This window comes from Bison bison, unplaced genomic scaffold, assembly GCF_000754665.1.
Source record: "Bison bison bison isolate TAMUID 2011002044 unplaced genomic scaffold, Bison_UMD1.0 scf7180017864458, whole genome shotgun sequence".
Classification (NCBI taxonomy): domain Eukaryota; kingdom Metazoa; phylum Chordata; class Mammalia; order Artiodactyla; family Bovidae; genus Bison; species Bison bison.
Genome location: NW_011495020.1, coordinates 5,665,624 through 5,676,205, shown reverse-complemented (window position 1 = coordinate 5,676,205; position 10,582 = coordinate 5,665,624). Strand labels below are relative to the sequence as shown.

Here is a 10,582-nt window from a genome sequence, read left to right as displayed (position 1 = left end):
CATGGCATCTGGTCCCATCACTTCATGGTAAATAGATGGGGAAACAATGGAAACAGTGACAGATTTTATTTTGGGGGGCTCCAAAATCACTGCAGATGGTGACTGCAGCCGTGAAATTAAAAGACACTTGCTCCTTGGAAGAAAAGTTATGACCAACCTAGACAGCATATTAAAAAGCAGAGACATTACTTTGCCAACAAAGGTCCATCTGGTCAAAGCTGTGGTTTTTCCAGTGGTCACGTATGGATGTGAGAGTTGGACTATAAATAAAGCTGAGCGCCGAAGAATTGATGCTTTTGAACTGTGGTGTTGGAGGAGACTCTTGAGAGTCCCTTGGACTGCAAGGAGATCCAACCAGTCCATCCTAAAGGAAATGAGTCCTGAATATTCATTGGAAGGACTGATGCTAAAGCTGAAACTCCAATACTTTGGCCACCCGATGCTAAGAACTGACTCACTAGAAAAGACTCTGATGCTGGGAAAGATTGAAGGTGGGAGGAGAAGGGGACAGCAGAGGATGAGATGGTTGGATGGCATCACTGATTCAATGGACATGAGTTTGAGCAAACTCCAGGAGATAGTGAAGGACACGGAAGCCTGGAATGCTGCAGCTCATGGGGTCAAAAAGAGTCAGATACAACTTAGCGACTGAACAACAACAAGGGAGAGAGAACTTTTCAGGTTGATAGGAACTTTCTGTATCTTGATTGTGGTAGTGGTCACAAAAACGTATACATCTATGAAAATTCAACATGTATACTTACACTGAGTAAATTTTAACATATAAAAATTATATCCCAATAAATCTGTTTTTTTCTTAAATTTGGCTTTTTTTTACTAGGTCTGAAACTAAAACCCCACTACCTAAAGCCTACAAGAAGAATGTTTAATACAAAATTGCTCATGAAAATTTAGTTCTTCTGTGAAGCTTTAAAAACCAACAGGGAAGGAGTTTCCTGGTGGCTTAGTGTTGGGATTTGGCACTACTGCTGCCATGGCCTCAGTCTGACCCCTGGTCGTGGAACTGAGACCCCACAAGCCACAGCCAAAATATTAAAACAGCAACAAGGAGTTGTCTATATCCGAGTAGGATGCAACAGTTTGCAGCAGGCCAATATCCTTCTTGAGAACAACTAGAAAAGCTAAATAAATTATAAAAATCATATTTTTAAAGGCAGTACAGAGATGTCCTTAAAGCATGGGAGACAATAAGGTCTACAACTCCAAAGAAGGGGATATTTTTTCAAGGTGTTTAGATGATCTGCAGTTGTCTTTTCCCAGGGGGTATTTCCAGATTATAGGATGGGGTGAAGGCTGAAAAACTTGAGATTTGGCCTGTATGAAATGCTGCTGCTAAGGCACCAAGAAGTCAGGAAAGCTTTTGGTGTTCACACAAGGCTGAAGTAACAAAAATGGGAAACTTGAAGGGACCTCAAACTCAAGGATATTTGTTTAATTTTAAACAATGCAGGGTTAAAAAGCTAAATAATAACTGAAAAACTTGAGAAGCAAAGTGAAATTTCCCATGTTTGGCACTACCAAGGGGATAAAGACTACCAGGCTTTGAAATGAAAGTCTTAGAAAACCACACCCTATAAATAACATAAAGAAGAGTATCACCAAACTACTCAAATAGCAACCCAGCCTTCACATAAATTAAAGTGACTGGCTCCCTATTCTATCTGCCTGAAAGAAAAAGTAAACACCCTCTGGCAGAACATACTTGGTAATGCTTGCTTTATTTTGTTTTTTAATTCACAATGTCTGGCATTCAATAAAAAATTACAGGACATAAACAAAAATAATCAACCAACTTGACCTAATTGATATTTATAGAACACTCCACCCAACAACAGAATACAAATTATTTTCAAGCACACATGGAGCATTTACTAAGATCATATCCTGGGCCATAAAACAAATCTCAACAAATTTAAAAAGATCCAAGTTATAAACGTATATTCTTTCATCACAATAAACTTAAAAATAACAGATCTCTGGAAAACCCTCAAATTTTTGGAGACTAAATAATATAAATAATCTACCGGCCAAAGAAGACATCAAAAAGTAAATTAAAAAATATTCTGAACTGAATGAAAATAAAATATATATAAATATATTAAAACTGGTAAGCAATATTTAAGGGAAATTTATACCACACATATATTAGGGGGAAAAGATCACAAATTAATGACCTCAGCTTCTATCTTAAGAAACTAGAAAAAGAAAACAAACTAAGCTCAAAGTAAGTTAAAGAAAGGAATTAAGATCAGAGAAGGAATAAGGAAACAAAAAACAGGAGAACTAGAGGAAATCAGTTAAACCAAACGCTGGTTCTTCAAGATCTTAATAAAAGTTAATGAATCTCAAGCCAGACTGATCAGGGAAAAAAGACAGAAGACACAAATTATCAACATCAGAAATGATATCAAATCTCTGTAGATTATACTGATATTACACTCACAATATATTCTACAGCTATTTAAAGGACAATCCACTCCAGTACTCTTGCCTGGAAAATCCCATGGACGGAGGAGCATGGCAGGCTACAGTCCATGGGGTCGCAAAAGTCGGACACGACTGAGCAACTTCACTTACTTCACTTATTTAAGATATAAACAACTTTACTAATTCAACAACTTAGACGAAATGGGCAAGTTCTTTGAAACACCTGTCAACATACAGAGAGAAAGAATCCCACAACCACCTGAAAAACAATCAAAAGGAAAACAATGTATGTAGATGAATGAAAGATGCAGATACTGAAATTATTTAATAGACAAGTATGTACACAATTAAAATCAGTATGTTCAAGAGAACTGGAGTTTATTAAAAATCTATAAAACAGGATCAATGAATGTTTTAAAACTCAAAGTTATAATGTAAAATTAACACAACATTTTCACTTGGAGAAAAATAAGGTAGTTTTTGGTGTACTATAAGATAGTTCATTATAAGATATCCAATTGAAGTATGGAGAGAAAAAAAATTTTTAGGAGACATTTGAAACATGAAGATAGAGTGTAATAAATGTTTAAATTAGAATCCATAAAGGATGAGACAGGCAGAAGCAATAATTGAAGATGTAATGACAGAGAACTTTCCAAAACTAAAGGGCACCAAGCTACATATTCAAAAAAGCTCTAGGAATATTAAGCAAAATACAAAGAAAACCACACCTCAACACGTCACAATCAAATTGCTAAAAAAATAAGAGAAGAAAAAGTATTCTGAGAAGTCCTTTGAGAAAAATAGAAGACATTATTATTAGCAAGACATACACTGATACATTACCTTCAATAAGACTTAAACAGAAAGAAGACAATAAAATAACTATCAATGTAGCGTTCTATACCCTGTGAAAATATTATTTTAAAAAGGTGAAATTAAGATGTTTTCAACAAACAAAAAAGGAAAAATTCACTGTCAGCAGGTAGACCAGTATTAAAACACATACTACTAAAGGAAGCTATTCAGACAGAAGGAAAAAGAACCCAGACAGAAACACAGAAAATGTAAGAAAGGAGAACCCTGGAAAGGGTAAATATGAACAAAAATTGTCCAAAAGCATACTGTTCTCTGGCGTTTAAAAGTATAAATAAATGCAGAATGGTAATAATGCAAAAAGGTTGGCATATGAGTTAATGCGTAAGAAACAGTCATTATTGGAGAACGGTAAAAGTAATAATTTGAACTATCTGTATTATAAATAATTTGCATTGTAAGTCAAGTATGCTTATTGTATGCAACCTCAAGAATAACCCTTAATGGTATAATGAAAGTATAACTAACGAATTAACAGGGAAAATGGGGAAAAATTAGACTAACACACAAAAAAGAGCAAAACAGGAGTGATAAAAAGGAATGCAAAACAGATGATTCAAAGAGAAGTCAAACTCAGCTATTATTAGCAAAGATGTAACTATAATAGACCCCTGATTAACACAGGTTTAAACTCCCTAGGTCCACCTGTGCCCAGATTTTTTCCGAACAGTCAATAAATACTTGAGTACCACATGAACTGTGATTGCTTGAATCAAAGAATGGGGAACACTGGATACTGAGGAACCACAAAAAGGGCCAACTATAAGTTATACGTGGATTTTTTTACTTTTCCAATCAAGCAGAGAGTTAGCGCCCCTAACTGCCACGTTGCTCAAAGGTCAACTGAAAACAAAGTAAAAAACTAAAACTAAATTAAGAAAAAAAAAGGCCTTCCCTGGTGGCTCAGTGGTAAAAGAATCTGCCTGCAACACAGACTTTGGGTTTGATCCCTGGATCAGGAAGATCTCTTGGAGAAAGAAATGGCAATCCATTCTAGTACTCTTGCCTGGGAAATCCCATGGACAGAGGAGCCTGGCAGCTATAGTCCATGGGGGTGCGAGAGAAAACACAATTCAGTGACTACACAACAACAAAGATAAAAAATAATGAAATATAACTTTACAACTAAAGATATTCAGAAAACATGATGAGAGGAAAAAAGTAGTTTATAAAACTGCATTTTATTCCACTTGCCATAAAATTTTAACACATACATGTATACACACAAACACACCCCAACTACCCTAGAAAATGCTGAAAAAAAAATATTAACAGAGAGCTTCATCCCTGGGATTTTGGGTAATTTTTTTTAATCACAGATTTTCTTTGTAGTTTTTAATACTTCAACTCTTTTCCAAGAAACAAGATTCATTTTTATAAAAACCACAAAACTATTTTCAAAGCAAAAAAAAACAACCAAAAATCTTAATGATCATCTCTGACAAGTAAAAGACTCAAAAAAAAAAATATAATAATGTGATCAAGTCTAAAAAGAGGCTAAACAATATAAATTTGTCTCACACAAACTCTACGTGAAACAGGCACCTTTATAATGAAAAATACAGTATATCATCAACCACTTCTGATGGAGACAAAAATTATCAAGTAAGAAAACAGCTTTTTCCATTAATTAATGTTACTCATTTCTCTTCCTGCATCTAATAAAAATCTATGAAATTTCTATAGAACTATATAAGTTATAAAATAAAATCGGAGTTCTAACATTTTGCATTTTAATTTGTGGGTTTTTTCCAAAGTAACCTCTAATATTATTTCAACTAAAATTTAGGTTTCAACATAGGAAAAACAAATCACCAGTCTTTCAAAACTCTACTTGGCAAAGGGATTTCAGAGAAATATGCAATACCAAGCATCTTGGCAACATTTTCTAATAACATTTCATTGTTCTAAGTTACATAAAAAGGTCAAGTACTCTCAAATTCTGGAGAAGGAAATGGCAACCCACTCCCATATTCTTGCCTGGAGAATCCCATGAACAGAGGAGTCTGGCAGGCTACAGTCCATGGGGTCGCAAGGAAACGGATACGACTGAAGTGACTTAACACACACACTCTCAAATTCTCTACCTAGAAACAAAATTCTAAGCAACTTACGGAAATTAGGATTCTCCTCCCAAAAAACAAGAGCCATGTTTGGTACACACTATGAAAGTAGCAAAACAACAGAAATAATAACAGCTAACATTTTTTATTGAACAATTAACTATATGATACTCATTGTTCTAAATAATTTGTATGTACTGTTTAATCCTCACATAATATTATGAACTAGCATTACTGTCATTTCATAGATGAGAAATTGAGGTAACATTTGTCCAATCACTAGTAATAAAGCCAGGATGTGAATGCCAAGCAGGCTAACTGTAGAGCCCTGCACTCTTAATCACTACACCAAGCTACAGACGTAAGTAATTAAGATCTTGTTAAAATAGTTTGCTGTTATTAAATTTCAGGCAATAAATAATAATAATCTTTATTCAACATAAAACCAGATATTTTAATGATCTGATCATGTCACTGAAAATAAATGAACAGAAGAAATAAACACCTAAAATCTTCCTATTTTTGTGACAAAAAAGAAAAAAGTAAAAAACAGTTGCTAACAAAATAGTCACAGAAACCTGAGAAAACATGTAACTTCCAAAAAATGACAACAGAAGACACACTGAAACTACTGTACTGAGCTTTAGTATTATATCTATTTTCTATTGAAAATAGGTTAAGCAGTTTTTCTCCCTGACTTAATCTAGAGGATACAGATACCTAAGAGTTGTATAAAATGTCACAGAAATCCTACAGAAAGGTAATGTAAGTTCTTTGGGTGAAAGTATTCTTTCTTAGTATTAGGATTTTCCTTTTAAGGAAGTTTTGAAGCAATCAAACAAACTCTCTGTAAAAAATATTATAGCTTAAATTTTAATGGAGTGTGTTCAAACTGCTTCATAGATACCTACTCTGTTTTTCAGAAATATTTCTGAAAAATAAAATGTAAATCACATTCTAAACAGTATCTTATAAAGGTTAAAAATAATACATAAAAATTTATTTTTTAAAAGTGATTTTTCTGTAAACTTCTAACACTTAAAATAGTAAGTAGAATTACATCTTTGTGAAATACACACTTAAAACAAGTAATAACTCAAAGATGAGATTATACTTACAAGGATGAGCTTAGGTAATCTAATATTCATATAATCAAAAGCATAGAGAAAAACAGGAATCTCTTACCCACCTAATTCACAGAAGTTACACCCAACAGAGCTATAAAAATGACTAACTGATGGTTGTAAAGTAATCTATAAATATAAATGCCATTTTAACAATTACAGTCAATTAGTAAGATTAAATTGTTCTGACACTAAAAAGTTTTCTATAATTCATTCAATGCCACCTAAAATTTTAGACTCAGAAAAGGATAAAATATAAAGTACAATACTGGGACAATGCCTGCAAGAAACTATGAAAGTTTCTTTTTTTTTTTTTTAACTTCATGCATCTGCAAAGAACTGGAAAGAAATACAAACAATAGAAGGTAATTTTGCTGTAATGAGGAACTTTGACAGATTTTTCACCATAATGCTGTTTGCCTTCACAGTTTAAAATATTTCAGAAAATAAGTATTTTATTTGACACAGCACAAGAAGTAAAAATATGGGGGAGCGAGTACATTAAATATGTGCTTTGAGGAAAAAAATGATAGGAAAAAACAATTTACTTTTAATACTAACATTGCCTGAAACATTAGATGGCAGACAACAGTTAACCAGCAGACTTAAATCTCCTATTCTCCAAATCCTGAAATCTAAGAGAGCCTATAATTATCAAGTAAAACATCAAATGGTTCTGGTGGGAGAGAGTAAAAAAACAAAAATAAGCCAGCAGTTAGTGCCTGCTATGAGGACACAACTTAACTCCTTACTTTCTTACCCCGTAAGAGCTAAGACAAGCTAAATTTGCTTTATCCTTTCCTATTTTAAATGTCATGAAAAATCTCTACTCTTCATTCAAACTCCATGCCCACAAAAATAAAAAGCTGGAAACAGTCTTACAAACCTTAGGTATGTTTTTCTTCCAGAATCTATCATTTCCTAACTTGGGTTACAATCATTACACACATGCTCTTTTAAGGGTGTGTGTGTATTCAGTCCGGAGAAGGCAATGGCACCCCACTCCAGTACTCTTGCTTGGAAAATCCCACGGATGGAGGAGCCTGGTGGGCTGCAGTCCATGGGGTCGCTAAGAGTCAGACACGACTGAGCAACTTCACTTTCACCTTTCACTTTCATGCATTGGAGAAGGAAATGACAACCCACTCCGGTGTTCTTGCCTGGAGAATCCCAGGGACGGGGGAGCCTGGTGGGCTGCCGTCTATGGGGTCGCACAGAGTTGGACACGACTGAAGTGACTTAGCAGCAGCAGCAGCAGTGTACTCAGTCATGTCCAACTCTTCAGGGAAGGGTCAACTGTACTGCATCCTCTATGTATCTCACAGGTTAGTAGAGAGTCTTGACTAATAGCCAACTCTATCACCTAAAAAGAATGAAGTCTTAGTAATTATTCTCAGCTCAGTTTAAAAACAAAATGAAACAAAACAACAACCAAAAAACACCTCTGGAACTATTAGAAAGGTAATGTTCTGAGAAGTATGTATACAACTTGTCTGCTGTCATTAAACCAAAAACCAGACCAAAAAGCTAGTCTTCTCTTGTTTCCCCAGCTGGATTCCTTCCAAGTAAATCAATGTCTCTCATTTAAAGACAAAGTATGCTTAGGTTCAAGTCAGAGGACCACGAGAGGCTCAGTTGCTTAACTTTCTGACATGTCCAATCCAGGTCATTTCCCTGTCCTGTAGAGTAGTAACAGAGCTCACAGTAGAGACAAACTAACAAAGCAGACAATCAAGATAACTTAATTTTTGAGATTAAAAGTAAATGTAAATACACAGAAAAAGAACTCAAAGGTTATATAACAATGTAACAGTAGTTATCTCTGGGGAGAGATGAGATGGAAGTGAAGTATATAAAAAGCGCTTTCACCTATTATAAATACATTGCAATGTTTAAATTTTTCCTGAACACTGACTTAATGTTTTTCAAAAAGAATGAACAGATCTATATGGAATTCAAATGAAAATTAAATGCCATTTGCAGAAATTTGACTACCAGAGACCTACAGATCAAAGAGAAATAAAATTATCCTATCCTCCAAAATAAAAAGGAATGCTATACAACAAAAATGCCCATAGCAACTGTCTCCCACTACTCAACATTCACTACTCTGATTATGTGATATTAGCCACCAGAGGAATTTTGAGTACCCTCCCCCCTGAAATTACATACTGTTTTCAGCAATCCATTAAGTCATAAAAAAATTTCAGCGTTTGCACCAACAGAACATTGACTCTCAATTTTAATTCTCTGTAAGTACTGTATCTATATACAGGATCTCTCTCTAAACACACACACATATAAATTTACATGCAGTTCACGTCTGACTGCCTTGAGAAAGTATTTCCCCATCTGAAAAGCAAACTATCTAGACAATCAATTCCATTGTCATTTTAATGGAGAGTTCATATTCTCCAACTATTTGTCATCACAACTTTGGGGTTAAAAAGACTAAAAGTAAAATTGTATACAACTAGGATTTCTGGGGGAAAAAAAGCAGCAGGAAAAACTATGCTCTGAACACAGCATAAGCCAAAATGTCAAATGTAAATAATGTCATATATTTTAGCAAAATATGACTAAACATTTTTAAAAGTTAAATTTGTAACATTTTGGAGCCTAGACAGCCATACTTAAAACTTTCTGTCAAGTTTAGGTCGTGTCCCCTTAAAAAAAAAACAAAAAACACTAAGAGAAACCATATTAAAAATGGCCAAAATTACTACAAATTAGGAAAGAAAGAAATTATTTTGAGCAAATTATTTTGGAGAGAAGGATTTTTGTTTAATCTAGTTTACGAATTAATATAGTCACAAATACTTTAAAATATAAAGGCATACAGTGTACGTGTCATTTCCCACCATCCCCTCATCAGGTTACTCCTCCCTCTGCTGCTGCTGCTGCTGCTGCTGCTACTGCTGCTGCTGCTAAGTCGCTTCAGTCGTGTCCGACTCTGTGCGACCCCATAGACGGCAGCCCACCAGGCTCCCCGGTCCCTGGGATTCTCCAGGCAAGAATACTGGAGTGGGTTGCCATTTCCTTCTCCAACTCCTCCCTCTACCCAACCATTATCAATTCTCCACTATCCTGCCCCGCCAGTTTCTTTATACTTATAAAAACAAACACAAATTTATATTCCTATTCCATGGGTGCCTCGTTATCACACAAAGTAGCACATTATTCACGCTGTCCTATATCTTGTTTTTTTCACTTTATAACATACTTTGGAGATCTTTCCATGTCATTACACACAAAGCTTCCTCATTCTTTTTCACAGCTGATTATGACTACAACTTTCATCTATCTTCTTCAGGCTAAACTTTAATGACATTCTATACAGTTAACTACTTAACATCTGAGTTAAGTTTCTCCCCCCAGATCTAAAAGCAGACAAAACAACTCATTATTTAAATTACATCCTTTGTAGAACGTTTATTTTCCAACCAGGTAGAGGAAAAAGTCGCCCAATTTTATCACTTAAAATGAAGGTACAAATTAGAATGCACACTTCAAGTTAAATTACCTTTTTTTGATTGGGGCATCAGCGTAACGGCCAAATCAACAATGACTAAAAGTTCCTTCTAGTGCTTTTCTTTCGCTGTAAAAGAAAACACTGTTGTTGCTTTTCTAAGGTTAGAAAGCCTTCAAGTCGTATAGCGTGGCATTCTAATAGCAAGCAACCGCCACCTGATTCGATCTTTCATTCCCCAAGTCAGAGGCCGAGGTTTTTTTTACCTGTCAGGATTCTGCTATTAGCAACAGGACGACTTGTACACCAGCGAAAACGCACTCAAGAATGTAAGCTCTGCGGCGCTAGGCGTCGGAAATTACACTCCCGGGGCCAGCACACCAGGACTAGCTAGAGTCCAGCTTCGCAGGCGAAAGGTTTCCATAAGAATCAGCCGCCGTGGTGACCCGGAGCGGGCGGGCGCGAGTGGACTCAAGGAAGGAAGACAGGCGCCGCCCCGGGAGCGTTCAAACCCGCGCAGCGGCTCCAGTCGGACGCGAGGAGTAGCGCGTTCCCCGGGGACCCAGCCCCGGAACCGCGACCACTAACGGAACCAGCCCACG

The 10,582-nt window shown here is 35.7% G+C and overlaps 1 protein-coding gene across 7 annotated transcripts in view; it reads right to left on the bottom strand.

The window, feature by feature from the left end:
• CLOCK (clock circadian regulator) overlaps window positions 1-10,557 on the bottom strand; it is a 111,564-nt gene extending 101,007 nt beyond the window's left edge. For 5 of the 7 annotated variants that reach the window (XM_010859680.1, XM_010859681.1, XM_010859682.1 and 2 more), the window contains exons 1-2: window positions 10,247-10,557; window positions 10,035-10,109 (exon numbers count right to left, since the gene is read on the bottom strand). The gene's annotated coding sequence lies outside the window, so the exon portion shown is untranslated. The other 2 variants (XM_010859684.1, XM_010859678.1) reach the window with 2 other exon arrangements.
• Window positions 10,558-10,582: the final 25 nt, after the last annotated feature.